Here is a 10,541-nt window from a genome sequence, read left to right on the forward strand (position 1 = left end):
AGTCTTCCAAACTTAACTGTTTATTAACTCGAGCCGCCGCCACGCGCAGCACAGCCGAGCGCCCGGCTCCCCCGGCTCGCGAGCCCCGCCAGCGGGGGGCGGCCCTCGGGGGGCGGGGGGCGGGGGGCGGCCCTCGGGGGAGCTGGGCACGGGGGGCGGGGGGCGACCGCGGGGGGCGGGGGGCGGGGGGCGACCGCGGGGGGCGGGGGGCGGGGGGCGACCGCGGGGGGCGGGGGGCGGGGGGGCGGGGGGCGGCCCGCGGGGGAGCTGGGCACGGGGGGGGCGACCGCGGGGGGCGGGGGGGAGCTGGGCACGGGGGGGGCGACCGCGGGGGGCGGGGGTGCGGAGGGGGAGGGGGGCGGCCCGCGGGGGAGGGAGCCCCTGGCCGGGGGGAGCTGAGCACGCGGGGGGCGGGAGGGAGATCGCGGGGGGCGGGGGGGAGATCGGGGGGGGGGGGATGGCCCCCGCCCCGGGAGCTGGGCACGCGGTGGGGGGGCGGCCCGCGGAGGAGCTGGGCACGGGGGGGGCGATCGCGGGGGGCCGGGGGGGCGGGGGGTAGCTGGGCACGGGGGGGGGCGACCGCGGGGGGCGGGGGGGAGCTGGGCACGGGGGCGGCGACCGCGGGGGGCGGGGTGCTGCCCTCGGGGGGGCGATCGCGGGGGGCGGGAGGGAGCTGGGCACGGGGGCGGGGGCGATCGCGGGGGGCGGGGGGGAGCTGGGCACGGGGGGGGCGATCGCGGGGGGGCGGGGGGCGGGGGGGGGCGGCCCGCGGAGGAGCTGGGCAGGGGGGGGCGATCGCGGGGGGGCGGGGGGCGGGGGGTGAGCTGGGCACGGGGGAGGCGACCGCGGGGGGGCGGCCCGCGGGGGAGGGAGCCCCTGGCCCGGGGGAGCTGGGCACGGGGGGAGGCGACTGCGAGGGGACGGCCCCGGTTGGAGGGAGCCCCCGCCCCCGGGAGCTGGACACGCGGGCCGGGGAGGGGGCAAATGAGGACAGGAAAGGGAAGCCCCGCAGGAAAGGGGTGGGATCCACCCCGACCTTGGTTTCGCCCGTTCCTCGCTGGATCGCCCCTCGCAGGGCTGCGGCTCCGCAGCCGCCCCGACCGTGCGGCCGTCGGGACAAAGCGCTGCCTTTACTCCTGGCTCCGCTGGCGGGAGGCGAGGGTCCCCGCTCGCATCTGCAGTTTCCAGGGCTGCGCGCGCGGCGGCCGAGGTGCGTGCACTGAACTCGGTGGGGGCTGGGTGGGTGCGCATCACACCCACTGCATCGACGTACGAAATAAAATCCCCGTAGACAGAGACAGCGCTTCACGAGACCCACGTCAACGAAAGCTTTCACCTCTAACCGATCTAAAAAAAAAAAAAAAAAATCCGTGCATCAGACCCAAAGTTAATATACTCACTTCCCTTACGGTGTGTGCATCCGTGTGTAGACCCGTAACCTGACTATCTGCGCTGATTTCCGCAGTATTCCCGACACCTCTAAGAAAAATCATGAGACCTAAGAAAGAAAACATTCGAAAATACTGGCATGCGGTGCTCCGCAGAAGGCACTCCATAGCAGACCTTGGTGCTGGGAGTTCCTTTTCTCCAGAGTTGAAAATCATGAACAATTGGACAGTATCTCCCAGAAACTCTGTCACTTTTTAAGAATTTTGAAATTATACCTGTGAAAAGCATGTCTATGTCCCCCCCCACCACCACCTTTTTTAAGTTGGAGACAGTGTGCACTGAATGTGAAAATGCCAAATTGTGACCCAGAAGAAGGGGTTATTGATTTTATTGAGTGAGCAACACACAGTGGATCTGCATCTTACCTCTGGAAACTGAGGGTTCAAATGGGGCTCATGGGACACCAAGGATGTATTTTTGTGGTCCAAGCCTAGCCCAGCTGCAAAGCCACTGTGTAATTTGGGGCAGCTCAGTGTGAGTGGCTGTCCCTACTCTCAAGTAGGTCAGGGTTGGGACCGCCAGGGAGCCAGGGGGCCAGAGCTGCACAACACTGTGTCAGTGAGAGCATCACCTCTCCTGGCCTCTACTATTTCTGCCACCTGTCTCATCTCCTCACACCTGAGTGTGCCGGGGTGGGGGTGGGGGGTGGGGGAGTGCTGACAGTTTTCAATGTTCCTCTGAGCTAATTTGCTATTATTAAAAAAAAAAAAAAGACTTCCTGTGAATGCTAAGAGGTATGGGGGATAATCTTAGAATAGTATTTAAAACTGTCTTATTTAATCTTAGGATAGTATTTATAACATTTATGCAGAGAGCTTTAATTCTGGTACATTTCAGGACATACGGCTTTACTTCTAAGACCCAGGAATTCAGAAGGATGATTTTCCTTCCAAAGGCTGGGTAGCTGGAAAAATGACAGCTGATTTCAGACACATAGACACATTGGCAATTCGGGGGTGGAGGGATGGGAAGGGGCTTCTCATAACTTCTCAACTCAGAGGTGACCACCCCAAACTTATTTTCTTTAAATCAAAAGACTGTTGCTAGAAATATTAACGTATGTTTGCTCTACCAAATGGAAGGGGTATGTCTCTCAATGGAATATTATTCAGCCATTAGAAACGACAAATACCCACCATTTGCTTCGACGTGGAGGGACCTGGAGGGTATTATGCTGAGTGAAATAAGTCAGTTGGAGAAGGACAAACATTATATGGTCTCATTCTTTTGGGGAATATAAAAATTAATGAAAGGGAATAAATGGGAAAGGAGAGAAAATGAATGAAAATATCAGTGAGGGTGACAAAACATGAGAGACACCTAACTCTGGGAAATGAACAAGGGGTAGTGGAAAGGGAGGTGGGCCTGGGATGGGGGTGACTGGGTGATGGGCACTGAGGGGGGCACTTGGAGGGATGAGCACTGGGTGTTATGCTATATGTTGGCAAATTGAACTCCAATAATAATAATAATAATAATAATAATAATAATAATAATAAAAAGTTAGCCAAAAAAAAGGAAGGGGTATATCTCAGGAGCCAGAGGAAGAAAATGCTTTCACCTGCAGTGAGCTGGAGTTTCAAGAGAAGACTTTGATGAAAACGTCCATTTATGAGCAGTGGGCTCACACCTACAGCTTAAAATAGACCACTCTGTCATTTTATGCAGAAACCTTAAGGGTTGACAGTGGAGAACTCTGATTTGAAGAGTATTTTTATAACTCAAGAGTGCTGATATTGCTTCTGGCACTAACTCAGTATCCTGCTCACAGTAAGAAAAAAAAAAGAAATATGAAAATAAATTTAACCTTTTCTCTTTCTGATGGAACAGAGTTTCCTATGCATCAAAGTCATTCACTTTTCAGGAGGTCTAAAACGAACATCCTGGCAGCTGGAGAATCACACCCAAGCCCACCCAGACACTGACCCTGCCTAAATGGTTTTTCTTATCACTGCTGAAAGTAACGTTTAGCAAATTAAGGTGAGGAAAAGTCAATGCACGACTATGGTCCTTGCATGACTTTCCCTTGCACAAAACCTGCCTGTAAAGGAGAAGTAAAAAAACAACAACAAAAAAAAAACACCAAAACCTGACAACTGTGTTCCCAGCCTAAGGAAAGGGGTAGTTAATCCCGTGAAGGCTTGCTGAAGAATGCATGGTTTATTATTAAGGTAATCTCTTAAGATTTTCCTGGAATGTGCTTCCACAGCAACTCTGCCTGGGTGAGCTATCCTATGTGTGTGTCTTTTCTTCCATAATTAAGCTGGTTTTCCCCACTGTTAGCTCACAGACCTAATGCTTTCCCTCTCTCTTCTCCAGCCCTCCTTCCATCCTCCTGCTCCTGTCTCCCCTAAACATCCCATTCTGAGTCCTGCCATTTCCCATGAACTGTTAGGTTAATGGCACTTTGGATGTGGTCATAGGTGAACGGTCCGTGCACCTGGATACCTTGCCGGACGCTTCCAGGTGTTCTAATCAAACAACGGCTGGTTAAAGTTTGTGGATCTAGCAAGGTCACATCTTTTCTTCTTCCTCCTCAGTGTCATAAAAATAAATGAAGAAAATAGCTATTGTTCCCAGAAAATGTTCTTTGACCTTGACTTATCCTGCATATTTATAGAAGAAAATCTGACCCTATCAGATTTGGTTGTTGGCAAATACTGGAGGTTTTTCCTGTCATCTCTCTATCTATTGATGTATCTAAAATCTAAAATATTTGGAGGGAAGTCTAATTGAAGGCAGCCGGTTTTTGTTTTGTTTTGTCGGTTGCTTTGGTCTGTTTTCTTGGTTACACCTGCATAGCACCTCAGAATTCAATACTTATTATTTGCCAGTGATGTGTAGTATTAGCAAAATTCAAATGGTACTTGGAAAGTTGGGATATTCAACGTGAAGAACATTTAGAAATACAATATGATAAATGTATTAACTAATTTGCATTTCGCTACCAATATAAACTTTTATAATGAGAAGTTGTAAAGGGGAAGAATAATACTCATATTAACTACCGGTTAAAACATCTTATTTAGAAAGCAATTTGAAAAGAGTTGTTAAAAATAAAGGTACATATAAGCCTACAAAATACCAATACTAATTAGTATTGTTGCCAACATTTACGTGGTTCTCTATCCTATGAATAAGAATCTATCCCTAGAAATAAAGCAGAGATGTCAATCACTGCATCGGCCACAATAGGAACCTGGGGAAAAATTTCGTCTCTCAATAGGGGAATGATTGAATAAGTTATGATTCATCTGCAGTGTGAAATCACATGCAATAATTTAAGAGTAAATTAGAGTTCAGTCTTGTAATATGGAAGGATTATTATTGAGGGAGAAAAATAAGATACAGGGAAAAAATGTAAAATGTTTCTGTTTTGGTAATATGAAAAGCAACACCTATCCATATAAGTTTGTGTGTGTGTGTGTGTGTGTGTGTGTGAGAGAGAGAGAGAGAGAGAGAGAGAGAGTGTGCATAATTTAAGGGAGACTAGAGATTGGATTGCATTATAGATTACTGGGGCCATTCATGGAGATGAGAATAGACAGGGGACGCAAAGAGGTAAAAACTGTAGGAAAGGGAAAAGAAATTAAAATAACCCATATGCAGATATATAGAGATCACATTTGTGCATCTAATTGAAATAGTATATGCACTGGGTTGCATAATTTTTAAAAACACACCAATTGAGTTTAAGATAAGGAAAGAGAAGGGTTATTAAAAAATCCATAAAATACCTTTCACTGAGGTGTTTTCCTCAAGATTTTTCAAAAGTGAATATTCATCAGTGTTCTCGTGGTCTAATTAAGCCTTTAGAACAATAGTTCTAGGGATGCCTGGGTGGCTCAGTGGTTGAGCATCTGACTTTAGCTCAAGGCATGATCCCAGGGATCTGGGATCAAGTCCCACATTGGGGTCCCCGAGGGGACCCTGCTTCTCCCTCTGCCTCTCTCTCTATGTCTCTCATGAATAAATAAGTAAAATCTTAAAAATAAAAAGAACAATACTTCTCAAACATTAATGTTCGCAGAAGACATTCTGGGAGATTGCTACAAGGGCAAATTCCTGGCCTCAGCCCCAGAGACCAGGACTGGAAAGGTGTGGGGGTGGTTCACTGGGGGGTGTGATGTGAAGTGCTTGGGAATCTGAGTGCTTAACCAGCACTTCTGGGTGATTCAGGTGCTATAGTCCTGGGGACCACACTTTGAGAAACACTCCTGCAGTCAAGAGCATACTCATTCTATTCTTCTCTGAGTGAGGAGAATTCAGTGGAGAGAGAGAACCGCAAGGATGATAGGAGTCAGGTGCCATTGGCCTTTAGACATTGACTTTTCTCTCTCCCATGGCTCTTGGCAGCCTCTGACAGTGTCCTGGCTTTGGCGGTGACTCTTTCCCTACCCTCTCCCCTGTCAAGACTTGTTTTCGGAGAAAGATCTGATATCAGCCATTTGCATTGACCTATACCCAGATATTTGCATTTCCAATCCTGTGTCTTACTGTGGCATGAAAGGCACCGCTCATTGCTAAAGAGATCTCAGTAAGAATAGGAACTGACCTTTTTTCCCTAAATTTGATCAGATGGAGGCAATTGTCAACTCCACCATGCACCCAGTTGAAGGTTACCCAGAAAGAGAGAAGAATTATATGACTTCCGACTCCTGGGATGACCTTCTACTATCCCTGAAGTCATATTACATCTTGGCTTCAAAAGAGCCATTGGAAAACTGAACTCGGATATTATGTACATGCTTACCTTTATGATACAACAAAAGAAAGTGGGATTTAGGATCAGATTTGGGTAAGTCCTGGCTCTGTCTCTTGCTACCTGCAAGATTTAAGGCAAGATTTGAGTCTAATTTCTCAAAGACTCAATTTCCTTATCTATAAAATGGGTATTCCTTGTCTTCCACTCTTGTTTTGGTTTTTGACAGAAAACAAAAGAAATCATATCCAATAAGAAGAGCTTGAAGAATTTGAGGCTATATGAATGCTACAAATTATGTTAAAATTATGGAAAAAACACATTAGTCATGTAAGTAAGAAAAGTGTTCTTGTCCTAAATTATTTCTACCGCCAATAGAAAATCTAATAAATCATGTGATAGATCACTATGCTCCTCTGGCCATGGTGAGCTTTCTTAAGGCTAACTTCTCACTTGAAATAGTCTTGGACCTTGATATTCTAGCATATTAGTGAGGATCATTTTCATGGATCACTTTCATCCTTTCAAAGAGAGCTGAGTAAATTTCTGCAGAAATGACATTAAAAGGGGGAAAAAGACAGAAAATGAGAAAGAGAGGACTCTTGTACTTTGGAGTTCTGTTGCTACTACTGATAGGTGCTTCACTGTCTATAGACACTGAATTCCATCCAAAAATATTTCTACACTGCTCCAACTATGGCCACATGCTGTGCTGAGGCTGGCTACACAGCCTCAGTTCTGAACCATCTGTGAATCCAGAAGGAATACTCTTTTCTGTAGTTATTTAATACTCAGTCTCAAAATCACTTCTTAATTAGAGAATGAGGAGAATCTGAGTCTGGACTCCAGGGTAATTCAACTCCCCAATTATTTGGAAGCTTATATGTGTGTGTGTGTGTGCCCATGCTTATGTGCATTTTCTGAGGCAGTGCACTGTAGACTTCGTTGGATTATTAAAGGCCTCCATGACATAGGACAAGGTTACATTCCATTGTGCTATGGGTGCATAGCCACATTCTTCCTATCCATTTTTATCTGAGGATTTTATCTGAGGCTTTTGTACCAATCTGATATTTGTCCTCACAACATTATTGTCAAACAGGTTAGGACAAGTATTACTTTTTCTAAAGGTTGAGAAATGTAATTGCAGAAACTTCGATTTGCTTCTGTTTATAGAGCTAGGGGCAGAGCTACAAATACAACTCAGCTCTCCTGAATGATCTAGAATGTATGGCTCATGCAGTCATGGCCCAAACAGTATTAGAAGGGTTACTGGCAATTCTTAGGGTTCACCGTATTGTCTTGATCTGTCCACATCTGGAAAAGAGTATCTGTTGTGGATGCTCCTTCATATGCAGAGGATGCTGGCAAATGGAAGGGCATCCAGAGTAGGGCCACTTGGACAGTGAGGGAATTCCCTGAGAAGTGAGAACTACTGGGGGCCCTGCTAGTTGGGCATGTGTAGCGAAGGCAAGAGACCGCTTGGGCATATGAGAGGGGATAGAGAGGGATATCTATGAATAGTAGAACTCTTTCCAAATATCCAAAGACTTTCCTGTGGAAAGTAGATTAGACTCCTCTCTTTGGCCACAGATGTAGAAGGGGATCCTGTACTGGGTTGAAGATGGTCTCTCCTCCCCAAGATTCAGGTCCACATGGAACCTTGGACTAGGCCTTATTTGGAAATAAGATCTATGCACACATAGTTAAGACAAGGAAATACTGGATTTAATGAGACCTCACCTCCTTCAATGAAATCTTTTTATTTGCCTTGTGATACTTTTTGGTCAGAGTATCTTGACTTTTTATTATATCCTTTTTGCATTTAGCACAACTCCGGAACCAGTGTGTCTCCAGGTGTGAATCCAAGCTCCATAGCTTACCAGTTATGTGATCTGAGGAAAATGACTGAACTTCTCATCTATAAAGTGAAGGAAATAATAGAATTTCCTCATTCTGAGGACTGAATAAATTAATCTATCTAAAGGACTTCAAGCAGCAGTTGGCACATAGTAGAGTGCTAATGATCATGTGAATTTGTCTGAATGTCTTAAAAGAATAATTTGAAAAATATTAAGTAAATTTGAAAATAAGCTTACCCTAAACCTTCGAGATTTCACTTCTAAGTCAGCTTAGAGGAACTCCCATTCATCTGCCAAGAAATGTCTAAGAATGCTTACGATAGCAAAAAGTAGAAGCAATTTAAGTGTCCATCAACAGGAGAACAGATAAATAAATTACGGTGCATGTATTCACTGGGAATACTCTAACAATAACAGGAATGACATGAATGTATGGCCCAGAACTGCTTATATCAACACAGATGAATCAAGTAAGAAGAACGAATTACAGAGGAATACAGCAGACATGATGGCAGTTATACATATATATATATATATATATGATCTAAAATATGAAAAATAAAATCACTCAATACTTAGAGATACAACTATTCATATAAGTGAATATAAAAATGTGCAAGAATCATCAATCACAAATTCAAGATGGTGGTTTCCTTTGAAAGAAGGAAGAAGGATAAATACAAGGGAGGTTCGATCCCACTGATAATCTTTTTCTCCTAAGACTTGACCTTAAGGTACATGGGTGAATATTGTTTTGTTTTACACCTTTTTTATACGGATGCTCTTCCTAGCACTTTACAGATATGAATTTATCAAATGCTCACAACTGCACTGTGAGTTAAAACCCATTATTAGTTCCATTTTACAGATGAAGAAAGAAACTGTGGAAACTGATTAATGCCACAGAATTAGTAAACGGCAGAGCCAGGCCTCAAACCCAGGGAGTCTGGTTCCAGGGTTTGCGACTTCACTCCTATGCAATGCTGACTCTGATTAGAATTTCATTAAGAAACAAAAAGACCGTGAGTGACATTAGCTCCCCGGCACAGCTTGGGAATGCGCGCTGATCACGTTCTGCTTGTTCCTGTGACTACTCTGCCTCCAGGCCCCTTGGCCTTCTCCATCCCACTTTGGCTTTGTACCTCAGCTCCTGTTCTTCTGCCCTCTTGGGATCAATGGACTCATTTGGACTCGTTTTTCTGGCTTTGATCATGACCTCAGCACCCTTTCCAGGACGTCTGTCTCTGGTGTCTAGACTTTGACCGTAAGGGGAAAGTTCTGTCCTGACCCTGGGTCTGGCCCTGAGAGAGAGAAAATGGGAAGTCATAAGCTACAGCTGAGCACAGCAGCAAAGAGCCCCTGGAAAGGATTTTTAATCTGAGGAAGACTTTAAGGGCCCTGGGTGGCACAGTCAGTTGACCATCTGACTTGGTTTCTGTTCAGGGCATGATCTCAGGGTCTTGAGATCAAGTCCCGGGTGGGGCAGGGAGTCACTAAAGTTTCTCTCTGCCCCTCCCCATGCTCTTTCTCCCAAATAAAAAATAATTTAAAAAAAAAAAAAAAGAGAGAGAGAGATTGGGTAGAAGTAAATGTGGTAGAAGGTATGTGTGCTTGTGTGTGTGTCGGGATGTGCATGTACTTTCAGTAGATAAGCTGCTATTTTTTTTAGGAGAAATACTGGTCAAAGTTGTGGGGATGATCGAAAATAACCAATAATCCTTGAAACAATTTCTACTTGGCTTTCAGACATCGGTAATCCCTCTAAATGGAGCCACCCTGATCCCTCCCCCCCCCCCCCCGCCCGCCCCCAGGACAAGGAAAGCATACTTATTCTGGTTAATACTGAGAGTGATTCTCCTCCTCGATCAATCTTTGGTAAAAGAACATTCCTCCAGGCCAGCCCAGGGAAAGAAACCTCATCATTAGCTTCTGTTGGGAGAGAAGCCAAAGCTCCTGAAACCCATCAGCGGGCCTCTCCCCCAATCGCTGTCACTTCAGTCTTCCATGGAAGAACTGAGCTCACCAAAAGTGTGTTTGCTGAAGAAACACCACCTGGGAAGGCTAGGCTGGGTGTGGGTTTGGATGGATGAAAAACCGGTCCAGAACTCTGCAGTTGTTGCTGAAAATGCTTAAGTCCTAAAGTCCTTTTGCCGAGGCCAACCAGGAAATGTGTAATCATAAACTTTAAATGTGTTTATCTGTCCAGTGGACACATTCTGTTATTTTGGTTTATATTGAGGCAGTTTTTAAACTAATGTTAGACATTAACTACACTCAGTAATTTGATAACACTGTCTCGTCTTTCTTTTTCCCTCCTCTCCCTCTCTTTTTTTTCTCCTTCTCTCTCTCTCTCTCATCCCTTTATATTTTGTTGTGACTAAATTTGAGTTATAGGCAATAGTTTGTTGGTCTCTGAATAAAAAAACCTCTGTTTTACTATGTTTGCTGATTTCCATGGAGTACCTACCCCCATCATGGCTTGTTTCAAGGCATCCTGTGATGTCATTAACGTGGAGATGGACAGAGAT

The 10,541-nt window shown here is 45.9% G+C and overlaps 1 protein-coding gene and 1 long non-coding RNA gene across 2 annotated transcripts in view; one reads left to right on the plus strand and one right to left on the minus strand.

Annotated features, from left to right (window-relative positions):
- The window catches only part of DAB2 (DAB adaptor protein 2), a 60,163-nt gene extending 49,999 nt beyond the window's left edge, over positions 1-10,164 (minus strand). Inside the window, exons 1-2 of the mRNA XM_041749869.1 lie at positions 9,841-10,164; positions 1,037-1,347 (exon numbers count right to left, since the gene is read on the minus strand). The gene's annotated coding sequence lies outside the window, so the exon portion shown is untranslated. The remainder of the gene's footprint in view (positions 1-1,036; positions 1,348-9,840) is intronic.
- On the plus strand, positions 5,594-8,507 carry LOC121487832. The gene is made up of 3 exons (XR_005986919.1): positions 5,594-6,247; positions 6,381-6,481; positions 7,981-8,507. It is a non-coding gene; the product is annotated as an uncharacterized LOC121487832 (long non-coding RNA).
- Positions 10,165-10,541: the final 377 nt, after the last annotated feature.

This window comes from Vulpes lagopus, chromosome 3 (assembly GCF_018345385.1).
Source record: "Vulpes lagopus strain Blue_001 chromosome 3, ASM1834538v1, whole genome shotgun sequence".
Lineage (NCBI taxonomy): Eukaryota > Metazoa > Chordata > Mammalia > Carnivora > Canidae > Vulpes > Vulpes lagopus.